The sequence below is a fragment of the Polyergus mexicanus genome, unplaced genomic scaffold (assembly GCF_030449975.1).
Source record: "Polyergus mexicanus isolate NDT 795.1 unplaced genomic scaffold, iyPolMexi1.0 SCAF_8, whole genome shotgun sequence".
NCBI classification, from domain to species: Eukaryota; Metazoa; Arthropoda; class Insecta; order Hymenoptera; family Formicidae; genus Polyergus; species Polyergus mexicanus.
In genome coordinates this window covers 6,326,922-6,341,730 of record NW_027223328.1, presented here as the reverse complement: position 1 = coordinate 6,341,730, position 14,809 = coordinate 6,326,922, and the positions used below count along the sequence as shown (strand labels likewise).

At 26.1% G+C, this 14,809-nt stretch overlaps 2 pseudogenes; one reads left to right on the top strand and one right to left on the bottom strand.

Moving 5' to 3' along the window:
- Positions 1-284: 284 nt before the first annotated feature.
- Positions 285-972, top strand: LOC138935771 (uncharacterized; annotated as a pseudogene).
- A 1,622-nt stretch (positions 973-2,594) lies between these two features.
- LOC138935770 (NADH-ubiquinone oxidoreductase chain 5-like) lies at positions 2,595-13,821 on the bottom strand (annotated as a pseudogene).
- Between the last annotated feature and the right edge of the window lie 988 nt (positions 13,822-14,809).

Genomic DNA, 14,809 nt, shown 5'->3' with positions numbered 1-14,809 from the left:
TCAATGTGTTATTTTGAACATAAACGAAATTACTGTTATTACAAACAATTATAAACAAAATACTATAATTTTCTGTATTGAAAACTTAATTTATTAAAAATGGGGTGCCAAGTTCACATAGATATAAATATTTCTACTTGTTCTTACAGATTAAAAGAGATTTTGATAGAAAATTTCCTGACTGTAAAGAACAATTAATGAAATCTTAGAACATAAATTTCAACAAATTTTTCAATTATTTTGAAAAAAGTCTATCTATAGGCGATAGCATTTATGAAACTTTAATGAATGCACAGTCTCTGAAATTGGGCTAATATTCCTGTATTACAAACTTTATCTTAATTTATAATATGCAAATAATATGAACAATATTCTATTAAAACATTATATCTATTAATTTCTTTGTAGATTAGAAAACGGCTCTTGAAATATGGCTTTTAGCAAGTTTTGTAGTCCCTAAGTTAAATAAAATTACTTTTAAAATTGGAATCAAGAAAAAATGTGGAAACCTACAATCTCGGAAAGTCAGGAAGGAATTCTAGTACACTGCAAAGTAAGTTTATTTCTATTCTATTCGTTTCTGAAGATCCAAAATAAAAAAAAAACCGGTTTTTCACGATTTGTAATTTACTTTAGGTATCTGGAGATTTTGAAAAAATATGTCAGGACAAACAAAATAAAATGCCTCAAATGAACCTTACGATGCAACCTTTTATAATCGTCGTTGGACCAGAAATAACTGCAATCAAAAATGTATACATCCGACTCGATACAACATTGTATTTTATGCCGACGGTATTAAAAGCATTGGATGTACTTTTCAAGATTTGTGCAACATTTAATGCATGTTATCCCAAAGAATGTGAAAACATATAGTACTTAACCCAATGGGGAATTTATGAGATTCATACGATTTGGGATGAGAATATTCCTTTTCTGTGTAGTGCATTAAATAAAATAAAAAGAAATTAGTGTTCTTCATTGTATATATATCTGAAAATTTGTATATATATTATTGTATATATTATTGTATATATATTATATATTTTTTCATATATATTTGAAACTTTTTTTCTCATTACTATTTAGTTTTATTTAGCTTATTATTAGCTTATTATTTGGTTCTTGCAATATAAAAAACAATTAGTTTTCCTAATACTAACATCGCATTAAAAATCGCTCTAGCAAAATAAATGGTCGAATTTGTTTTAAAAAGATTTCGGAGATAATCGAGCATATATAAAACATTTGAAATCATATCATCTATTTGAGATGACATATAAATGCACTCATTCTAAATGTTATCGAATATTTCCTTCTTTTCTTTTCATTACAAAAGCATTTAGGCTCATGTTCATTCCAAATACATCAATTACAAGACACAAATGATAGGAAATCGCAAGATGATTCGTCATTACAGATGTCTATAGTATTTAAAAGGGAAAACATATCAGAAAGTAATTCATGTAATAATACAAATAATTTTGAAATTGAATAAAATATTGCATCTAACGATATTGAAAATTGTGTGCTAAAATTTGTCGCTCAATTATATTAGAAACCCACTTCCTGATCGATAGTTCAAAAAATTATAGAAGAATTTCAAGATACAATTCAGAATGTTTCTAAACATTTTCTTCAAAAATTAAAATCGCAGTTACCCTCTGATTTACATAATTTTGATAATTGTTTTAAGATATCCATATTGGAAAATATTAACAGCGAGTATAAAAGATTCCAATATCTCCGAAAATCTAAATATTTTATCTCTCCACAATCATTCTTTATTGGAGAATTGTATAGTAATAAAAGAAAAGAGCAAAACACAGTTCTCACTGTTCAGAAATGTGAAGGTAAAATCATACCTCTGTGTGAAACATTAAAATCTCTTTTAGAATTACCAGGTTTCTACGAAAAATTATTTTCTATTCTTAAAACAAATGTTGCTGCAAAATACATTGATAAGACGTATATAAGTATTTGCGATGGTACTATATGGAAATCTATTACAGAGCATTATCCAAATAAAACAGTTATACCGTTGTTTTTATATTACGATGATTTTGAAACGAATAATGTTGGATTTCCCGCTCTCATTGCACCTGCGCTTAGCCCTATCACGCGAGGCTACCATATATTGTTCTCAAGTTAGCAGCAATGCAAGTTTTAATGTTGGTAACCCTGAAGGTGCCGGCCCCCGGCCATTTTTCTCTCTCTCAATAAAGTGATCTCACAGTCGAAACCACGTGCGCTACAATCTTTTATTCCTCACCTTCCGGAAATACGGCACAAGTCGTAACAAATAATCCTTTAGGATCTGCAGCAAGGATTTATAAAGTAGGAGTACTTTATCGCAATTTTGCCTTCGCAATATGCTTCGTTATTAGAGAATATTTTTTTAATACAACTGATAAATTCATCAGATCAAATATATTTTAGGAACGAAAAATGCTTTCGGCCTATAATAGAGGAATTGAAATATTTAAGTAATAAAGGAATTGTTATTCGTGATGCAAACGGTTCTGAACATATTGTTTATTTCGTCATAATAACACTTTTAGGTGATAATTTAGGACTTAACGGCCTTCCAGGTTTCAATGAGTTTTTCCAGTGATTATTTTTGTAGAATTTGTCGTGCTGTAAAAACAAATACGTGTTCTACAATTTCCAAAGACAAAAGTTTATTACGTACCCCTCAAAATTATTGCGAAAATGTTGCAGAATTGGCATACGGCATAAAAGAGGAATGTATATTCAACGAAATTTCTTATTTTGATTATTCGATAAATATAACTTGCGATATAATGCATGATCTTTTCGAAGATGTTTGCAGATATGATCTTGCGAAAATAATTTAGTATTTTCTAGCAGAGAAGTTTTTCACAATAGAATATCTAAATGAAAGAATTAAATACTTTAATCATCAATCAAATTTTGATAGAGGAAACAAAATGCCATTGATAAAAATTGATTACGTGAAAAAAAGATGTGTAATAATAATAGTAGCAGAAATGTTTGCAATGATTTGTTACTTAACTTTTATTATAGGAGATCTAGTTCCTTATGACGATGAAGTTTAGAATTTCTATCTCATGCTTTGTAAAATTATTAATATTGTAACAGGTAGAATTATATCAGATGCTCAAGTAAACTTCTTTAGATCATTAATAATTTCCCATTATGAAATGTATATACAATTATTCAATAATTACCTAAAACCTAAATTTCACTTTATGGTACATTATCCAGAAATTATTCGAAAAATGGGACCTCTTAAAAATTTATCTTCCATTGGATATGAGAGGTTTCATAAAATTTCGAAGACTTATGCGTTTATCGCAACGTCAAAAAGAAATATAACATTGACATTAGCGCTCAAGGTACAATTGCGTTCTTGTTATAGCTTTCTTAGTAAAAAAGGACTTGACGACATAATTAAAATAAGTTCAGAAATAAGATTATTATCAAGTGATTCGGATGCGCACTTAATAGCACTCATTCGTAGAAAGACACTCACGACAACTTGTCCCAAATCAATTTTTATAAATGTATCCCAAATAGATGATAACATTTAATGGAAGTTGCATGGGTTCGATATAACAGCGTTATATTTAAATCTAAATATGTGATAATTTCTAATGCCGATGATAATAATTTGTCATTTGGCATAATAAAACGTATTATTTTAAAGAACAGAAAATTTTTTTATGTTATATATAAAAAGTGTACTACTTTAGGTTTAGATACTTATTTTAAAGCTTACGAAATCGAACTACCACACGAAAATAGTTCATATGAAATTTACATAGTTGATGTTTCGAGAATATAATGTGAAAACATGCAATTTCCATATTTCAGGCAAAGATCGATATTTTATTTCAATGTTCAATGTTTAAGAAATATTATAAAATTATTGTAATAAAATTTGTTCTAAAATATAAAAATATTGTAATAAAACTTGTTATAAATTATAAAAATATTGTAATAAATCTTTTTCAATACTTCAATAATATTGACTTGTCTTATTTCATATTTTACCATCTTAAAAATATTTTTTATTTTATATATCTATATTAATATTATTATATCTATAATATATATATACATATATATATATATATATATATATATATATATAACATATATAATATAATTTATCTATAATAATATTAATGAATCTATAATAAACTTCGATTCAAATTTTGGTAAAAGAAAAATCGTCTTAGAATTGTATCAGGAATACGTCATTTTACGGACGGAAGATTGTTCTGAAACACCCTGTATATAAAATTCTGAAACTTTTTTCAGCAAAAGATCAAATGAATTTTGAGTGGAAAAATTATGTGCACCTCGTGTTACGGAATTATTAACTAATATTCCAGATAGCGAGGGTACTAAACAGTTTCTTATTTTAATTCAACATATACTCAATTTTTTTTTAAATAAAAAGTTAAAAATAGAAGAACGCATATATTCTATGTGGCATGCAACATCTTTTTTAAAATTATAGAGAAGATAGTTCGAGGAACTAATCATACCTTGATTACGTAGCAGTTAGCCATGTGAAAAAATTTTCAGACGAATAAGGTCCATAACATCTACTTTCTCAATAGTAGTTAATTTTAATTTATTGAGCATTTTGAGACGTTTAAATCGACTGCAAATTTTAAACGAAATAAGTAGTGACTTAAGTAAGTTTAATTTATACTGTCAATTTTAATTAAATCGCATAAATGTTTATCAAAGTTTAATTCACTTTAGTAATGGATCTTCTTATTTTAAGGAAGTACATTTCAATTTCTACAAGAAGAAAATAATCAATTAGGAATTTCTTCTGATACTTAAATTTTAAAATCTTATGAAACTCCATCTATAGAAAAAATTTTACATATTTTGGACACCGCTAAAAATGCATTGAATATCGCAATAAAATTAAAAATGGATATGACTGAAGAAAAAATAAAGGAAAGTTTTGAAATCATTAATATTCGACATTTAACTGAAGAGGAAAGTGAAGAAAAAGAGGAAAATGACAATGACATTATAAAACAACAAAATAATGAAGAAGCTGCTAATGAAGATTTTGAAGAAGATTTAGAAAATCTGCAAAATGATATTTTAATATTTAAAACTCAAACAAAATTAAATTTAAGAGATTATACGGCTAACTGCACAGAAAATAATAAAAGTTTATTTTTAGATGAAAATATTAATTTAAAAAATGTTAGGAAATCTTTACTTTGTTGGCCGTATCAAAATAAAAATAGGTTGTTTAGTGACAGATTATATCAAGTTCGTGGTATGAAACTTGCAAGTACAAATAAATCAAATGAAGAATTGAAAATAGAATGTGAAAAATATTACTGTGTTTATCATGATACAGGATGGTACATAGGAAGGGTATTACGCGTAGAACAAAATACATGTAAAATTAAATTTTTATGTGCCAATTTAGATGAACTTAAACGGCTAAAGAAAGATGATATTCAAGAAGTCGATAAGAAATTTATAATATACAGACCAATATCTTTAAATGGTATAAATCCTTTTATAATTAACAAAGATGTACGTACAGAAATCCCCAAAAAGTTCAAAAAATTAAAGAATGATTAGTTATTATTTTATTTTATTCATTATATTTTTATGAAAATTTTAAATTTTAGTTTTAATATAATAGTAATGTACCAAATTTTTATTTTCACGTATTATATTATTTATTACATTATCTGTTATGTAAAATAAAAAGAATAATAGATTTATTTTGTTACTTTACCTGATCTCATTGATATACTTTTTTACCAAACTATGTATAGTGTATAAATAAAGAAAATAAATATAATTTTTGAAAACACGTTTTAAAAAAATATACCGAAATACTAGCAATATAAGAAAAAAAAAATAATACAATAGAAATACTTTTTAATACTGCGGCAGTACTGGCAATACTAGCAATAAAATAAAAATACTAAGAATAAATCATTATATCATAACATAATACAAATGAATTAAAACCGTCTTGACATAAAATTAATTCAAAACACACAGAGAAAGATACAGCCTACGTGGAATTACTTTTATGTCAAAACATAATTTTAATTTATTTTTATTATGCCATAAGATAATATTAATGTACTTTTGTTATATTGTAATATAATTGCAAGAATATAAATTGTAAGCCATCATAATAATTCAGTGAATTAAAATTATATCTATGACATAATAAAAATTCACGAATTAAAATTATATATGTACATAATAAAAATTTGGGAATTAAAATTATGCACATAATTTTAATTTCCAAGAAATTTTCCATAACAAAATAAATCCAAGATTAATATTTTGTCTAGACATAATTCAAATTCTGCATTTTCAATTATAGCTTAATAATAATTCGATAAATAAGTATGTCTAGATATAATACTAATTTCTTATCTTTGAGTATCAATTTAATTTGGTAGAATTTTTTTGATGGTATTAAATAGCAAAACAGCGTGCCATATCCGTTCCCGTCCGTGGGTGGTAACGAACTCCGTCAATGACCTAAGTCACAACTAATTTCCGCGATACTTTGTTTATTAATTTTGTTTTTCTTTCATTCGCGATAAAATTCTCGCAAAATATCTTTTATCATATACACTTATGTTATTTTACAATATATCGCTCTAACTAATGTAAAGTCAAATTATCAATCCATATGAATCGGATTATAAAAAATTAAAATTTAATGTATATATATAAAAGTAAATTATTAATGATTATATAATCATTTAAAAAATTTATAATCATACACGCAATTAATGATCATTAGTATGTATATCAAATAAATTAGTTTAAATCTATGTATTATAAAAGTATTATAAAATATTTTCTATTTATTTTAAAGTGAAATATTAATCTAATCTAATAATCTAATAATCCATTCATCTATTTTGTGGTAACGGAAGTAACTACAGTCTACAGTCTACAGTCTACAGTCTATTTAAAATTCAAAATCTACCATCAACTCACTACAAAACCGTTACCTCGTAATAAAATATAATTCACTCACCATCCGATGCGCAGTAGCGGAGTTGACTGCATTGAGATCTATATTTACTTCGTAGATCTATACCAAACAAATACAATACATAATCAATAATCGAAATTATAGCGACACTCGCAATAATTATATAATTGTTGTAAAATTATTATTGTACTCTTTGATTTTACATACCAAGCGTACGATAATAAACAGAAATATATTTAAATAATTTTATAAATTTTGAGATTCAGAACAATTAATTAATAAATAATAAATTCTCACCTTTGCGTTGCTCCGCCGGCGCCCGATGATTCTCCCAGATCTTCTCTTCCTCTCAGTTTGTCTAGATCGTTAGCTCTATATGCATATTGTATCCTCGATTAACCGATTTATCGAATAAACTGCAAACAAATACTATTGATATTCTCGCATAAAAGATATTTTTTATAATATTTTGTATACATATTTGGTAATTTTCGATAAAACATTATTTATAAATCCAACACAAGTTAACCTCAAAAGTGTTAATCGGATATTTTAAACTTCTGGTATTTTATCGTGAACTTATACTTGATTCTTATATTTGATACGAATGCCGTTATTCTTTCCTAAAATTCTTATTAATATATTATTGTAGCTACACATATTTGTTTATATTTATTGCAGATTTTCATTATGTTATAATGTTTCGCTGCAGGAAAGGGATAACATGTACTTATGTATAATTGACTGATTGTGAATCAAATTGTATTAATAGAATTTCATACAATTGCAAAAAAATTGTTAAAACTGTTATAGCCCGAACAGGCTATACATGAATTATTAAATATATTATTCTAAATACATATTATTTTATATGATTGCTCAACGTGTAACGCGAATACAGATCACGTTACGAGCGTTGACCGAACAAAGCGCTGAAAACGCGAGCCACGCGCTAAGCCCGAGCGACCGTGCAATCATTTCATTGCGAAAACGCGGAAATCAGGGCAAACGGAAGAAGGACATTGCGAAAATGCAACGTAGAAGTTCTACTTAAAGGCGAAATAAAAAGGAATAAAGAAATTGCGAAAGTGCAAGCAAAGAAGTCCTACTTAGAACTTCTTAGCTTGCATCCGGATATTGCCAAAATCAAGCGACAAGACACACAGCCTTGTCGCTAAACGACCCCCTCCCGGGAAGCCAAGGGGAGTTAATAAAAAGGCCCACCGCTAACGAACGGCGGGCAGTCTTTACCATTAATATTACGCGGGCAGTCTTGATCATTAATTAATATTACGCGGGTAGTCACAATAACTACCAAACGGGCAATCTTTATTCCTTTACGCGAGCAATATCTCTAACAACCGCGAGTGTCAAAACGAGTATCAATAATTATTATAATATTGAATAGCCACGCAGTCGGCAGAAATATATACGAAGAAGCGAGAGGCGAGTCTCGAGACCGAAACTCGATTCTAGACACGCGCACGTTAAGATATCCGTTATCGTGATACGCGACGCGAGCGAAAGTGCGGGAACATTGTAATCAAGTCACAAATAAAATAAATATTAATATATTTATTTAACTGAAAAGGTGTCAATCTTTAAACAAATAAAAACAGTGAAGTTCTCAGGTGGAGCCCGAATTCCCAAATTCCTTCCGGCAAACGATCCCAACTACCGTGCCTCTCCGGAGGCACAAAAAACGCAGAAGTGCAGCGCATATTGACAAAGTACCATATAGGACATAAAATAAAATCTAAAAGCACATAAAATAAAGAGTAAGTAAAACAATCAGCCAAATGCTTAAATTTCTTTTTGTTCGACATATCTCTTATACAATAGTTGCATGTTTCTTATAATTCAATGTATCTCTTGCTGTCTATGTCTCATAATTTACGATACATCATCATTGCAATACAAAACGTTTTTGCTACGTATGTGAAATGATTTTTGCTAGCTAGGCCTTTGAGATCACATTGAATCTAAATATTTACAGTCACATTTATGAATTGGTTTAAAAGTATATAAAAAATACAAATATATATTTGTATACCAATCTAGGAATGTGAACATACATATTTAGATTTAAAGTGATTCCAAAGGCCCCGTAACATACCATTTCATATATGTTCCCCTCTCGACCATTCTATATCTGTATTACACTAATGTGTAATACAATAATGTATCAAATAAAGACATCGATCTAACCGGTAACATCACATACAAACGCGCGCGCATGTGTGTGTGTGTGTGTGTGTGTGTGTGTGTGTGTGTGTGTGTGTGTGTGTGTGTGTGTGTGTGTGTGTGATTATAATTTAAATCGTGGTACTCAATTATTTTTAAATTTGTTCATATTTATTGCAGATTTTCGTTATGTTACAACGTTTTGCTGCAGGAAAGGGATAACTTGTACTTATGTATAATTGACTGATTGTGAGTCAAATTGTATCATTAGAATTTCATACAATTGCAAAAAAATTGTTAAAACGCAGAAGTGCAGCGCACATTGACGAAGTACCATAGAAGACATAAAATAAAGTTTAAAAGCACATAAAATAAAGAGTAAGTAAAACAATCAGCCAAATGCTTAAATTTCTTTTTGTTCGACATATCTCTTGTAGTTGCATGTGTCTTATAATTCAATGTACCTCTTGCTGTCTATGTCTCATAATCTATGATACATCAATACAAAACGCTTTTGCACGGATGTGAAATAATTTTTGCTAGCTAGGTCTTTGAGATCACATTGAATCTAAATATTGACAGTCACATTTATGAATTGGTTTAAAAGTATATAAAAAATACAAATATATATTTGTATACCAATCTAGGAATGTGAACATAAATATTTAGATTTAATGTGATTCCAAAGGGCTCGTAACATACCATTTCATATATGTTCCCCTCTCGATCATTCTATATCTATATTACACTAATGTGTAATACAATAATATATCAAAGACATATCGATCTAACCGGTAAGATAACATACAAACGCGCGTGACTCTCTATTTTCTTTAATTATTATTAATACATAAATTACAATAAAAATAAACATAAAAATTTTATAATAATTTACATTTAATCTAATTCCCTTAATTACTCTTAAAACTAAATTTTTTCTTGTAAATGTAATCCACTTTTTATCTATTTCATATATATTATTACCTTAATTAAAAAATGATTTATAAATTTATATAAATATTATATATAATTTAAAAATCATATAGATCTAAAAAAAAACCTATAAAAATATAAACTTGTACAATTTTTTAGATATATAAAATTTCCTAAAATAATCTCTAATAATAATATAAAAATTGTTAATAATTTAATATTAATTTTTAACAACATAAAATAATTATCAAAAAAAAATAATCATGTTAATATTGAACTTCTAATTAAACTTAATCTTATTAAAATAATTATAGAAAATTTTATTAACTTTTTTTCTTTATATTAATAAAACCTATACCTTCTATTATTTTCATCAAAATAAATATAATAAAATAATCGAAAAGAATATGAAACAGTCAAAGAAATTGATAAAACTATTATAAATAATAAAAATATATTAATATTTATTAAATAAATTGATTCTATAATTAAATCTTTAGAGTAAAATCCTGCTATAAATGGAAATCTTATCAAAACTAATCTTGAAATATAAAAACTTACTATAGTAAAAGAAATATATTTATTTATATTCCCACAAAATCGAATATCCTGATTATCATTTATTAAATGAATTATAATTCCAGCACATATAAATAACAATGATTTAAAGATTGCATGAGTTAACAAATGATAGAATGATAAATAATTTAATCCCAATCTTAAAATTATTATTATTAAACCCAATTGACTTAAAGTAGGCAATGCAATAATTTTTTTAAAATCATTCTCAGAATTTGCCATTAATCCAGATATAAATATAGTAAAAATTGATACACACAACAAAATTTTATCTATTATTTTATTAATCAAAATTTTATTAACTCGAATTATTAAATAAACACCTACTGTTACTAATGTTGAAGAATGAACCAAGGCAGATACTGGTGTGGGAGCTGCTATCGCCATAGATAATCAGACAGAAAAAGGAATCTGTGCTCTTTTAGTAATCGAGGTTAAAAAAAACATTAACTTATTAGACCTTTATATAAAATAAATATTCATCTCTCATAAATATATATTAATCTAATAGATATTAATAAACCAATATCTCCAATTCGATTACATAAAACAGTTACTAACCCAGAATTATAAGACATATATAATTTTAATAAAAAATTACTAAACTACATGAAATAAGACCTAGCCCACCCAAATAAAATCCTAATTAAATTTGAACTAATAATTATTATAATTATTGATAAAATAAACAAAATTACTAATTTAATAAATCGATCAATATAAATTTCTCTCCCTGTATAAATTATACTATATAACATAATTATTGAAGAGATTAATATAACTATCCTAATAAATAAACATGATAATCAAATAATAAATAAAATTCTATATTAATTGAATTAAAATTAAATAATAATCACTTCATTATAATTCCTAAATCTATATAATAATAATAAAGTCTTAAAAAAATAAATAAAATAAATATCATAAATATAACAAATGAATAAATGAATAAATTATTTATTTAAGATAAAAAAATTTCTTCAATTCCACAAATTAATGTTTTATAAATAAACTACTTAAACTTCTTAAAAATTAATATAATAAACATAAATTTAAAATTAATAAAACTAATGGTTTAATATGAATTAATAAAATTATATAATCTTTTAAATAAATATTTATAAATTTCTCCTCTATATAAACATTACCATGAAGAATATATGAATATAAATATAAAGAATAAGCACTTCTCTAAAAAAACAAATAATTATTAAGTAAACTATCATATATAAATCTCATCCAATTAAAATTCTAATTATATAAATCTCTCTAATAAAATTTAAAGAAAATCGAAAAGAAAAATTAGCTGAACATAAAAAAAATCATCAAATTCTTAATGAAGGCATTACATTTAATATCCCTTTATTAAAAAATATTAATCGCCTATGTGAACGTTCATAATATAAATTTACTATAAAAAATAATCCTGATGAACATAATCCATAAGAAATTATTAAAATATATGATCTAATAAATCCTATCTTTATTAACGTTAATATTGAACATATTAATATATTTATATGAACAACTGACGAATAAGCAATAAGTCGTTTTACATCAATCTGAATTAAACAAATTAATCTCACTAATAATCTTCTTATAACCCCTACTCTAATAATTAAATAATTAAATTTGTTTATACTCATTGCAGATTTTTGTTGTTACAGCGTTGCCGCAAGAAACGAATGATTTTGTACTGAACCGAATCATACTTAACAGTCAGGATTTCATACAGTAAAATGTTTTTATTTATATAATATAGCAAATTCAAATAAATTAAAGTATAGTAAAAGTTTTACGCATAAAAGCATATCGCAAAAGAAAAGGCAAATATTATTTCTAAGATCGAAAGAGAATTACGAAAAATGTAGTGAAAAATCTTATAATTTGGCAGTAAAATGCGATTCTGAAAAATCAGAATTAATGTCTGAGCCCAATAATTTTGCAGATGAAAAAAATTATCTTAATTATTCAAAAGTATCGCATGCAAATATAGAGAAAGAATCAGAATTAGCTGTTGACTCAGATGTAGAATCAGCTATTAACTCATAATAGATCAATCATCAATATTTATTTACTTCTGCTTTACGTAATGTTTTTGTCATACATAATATTACACATGTACAAGGTGATGCTATTTTACGTATTTTGAGATCACATCCTATCGTATTTACCACGTTTAACTAAAACTTTTCTGCAAACACCAAAAAATTCAAATTATAATATTATACCATTAGGTTCAGGTCAATACGTTCATATCGGTTTCGAAACAACTCTTCAAAATAGATTGATATGCATACCTGAAAATCAATTACCTACTAAAATAATTATAGATATAAGCACAGATGGTGCAATATTGAATGAATCTAGACAATTTTGGCCAATACAATATAGAATAAAAAATATAAATAGTAAACCTATTATAGCTGGAGTTTATATAGGAAAATTGAAACCATGTGATCCTCATAAATTTATGGAACGATTTGTTAATGATGTTCTACAAGTGATACAAAATGGTGGAGTATCTATTCATGATAGAAAAATTCCTTTACGCATTAGATGCTTTATTGCAGATGCACCAGCAAGAGCATTAATTTTAAATCATAGAGGTCACATGTCTTCAAATTCATGTTCTAAATGCAAAGTTGAAGGGTTTAGAGCATCTAATAGAATGGTATTTAATGAGTTTGATTCACCATTACGAACTGATTTTGAATATAAAATGTGTATAGATATAGAACATCATAATGGTGAAAGTCCATTATCTGTACTTCCAATGGGATTAGTTTCAAATGTTCCTTTTGAATACATGCATTTGGTTTTGCTTGGAGTGACTAAAAAATTGATTATTGCATAGCTTGAAGGGAAGTTTGCCGTGTCAAAATTGTCTGGTAGACAAATAAACATAATTTCAACAAGATTGATTTCTTCTAGCGTTTATTGTCCACGTGAATTTTCTCGTCGGTGTAGAGATATTGTAGAATATAAAACCTATAAGGCTACTGAATATATATATTTCGTACATTTTTAATATACACAGGATCTTCTGTATTATGTAACGTGGTGACACAGAATGTTTATATACATTTTTTATTGTTATCCTGTGGTATCCGCATTCTTATGTCCGATATTTAATCTGATGAAGATATCTTATTTGCAAAAAAAGCATTACGAAAATTTGTAATTCTTAGCGAAAATTTGTACGGAATAGAATTTATGTCATATAATTTGCACGGTTTATTTCATCTTGCCAACGATGTAAAACTTTTAGGGAAGTTAGATTCATTTTCCGCATTCGATTTTGAGAATTATATGCCAGAATTTCGGAATTTCGGAATCTTTCATTGCAACAGTTTGTTTGAAGATTACACGAGTTAAACTTATGTACTGTATCCTTAAAATCGAATAATTCTGACGGTATAGTACGTGCATATTATATTCATAAAAGTGGTCCTCTTTTACGTAATATCCCTTCGACATGTACTCAATTCAAATTATTAAAAGTAGGTCATATTACATATGGATGTAATGAACGTGACAATTGTTGTTTCTTAAAAAGTGGAATTATATGCATTATAGAAAACATTGTTCAAATCTCAACAAAATATTATTTTATTCTTAAAAGATTTAAGGAAGTTAACAATTTTTATAATTATGTAATTGAATCAAAATCAATGGGAGTGTTTGAGTGTTTTAATTTATCTGAACGATTTATTATTACTTTATCGGATGTATATACTAAATGTTTTAGAATTCCAAAATGGTCTGGAATTATTGGTGAAGAAGATACTATTATTCAAAATGTATGGGTAATAACTACAATGTTTCCAGACATATTAAACTGATATGCTATGATTTACTATTTTGTTTAAATTTGAATAATTAAATAGTGTATATAATATAATATAATAGTATATATAATTAAATAGTGACGTGTATATAACATATAACATTTATAATGTTAATAAATGTTATATAATATATATACATAACATTTTTTTTGATTATTAAAATTTATATAACATTAATATTCTTAACTAATATTTATCTAACTTAATATTCTTTATAATATTGAAAATAATTGTATTAAGTTTTTATTCTATT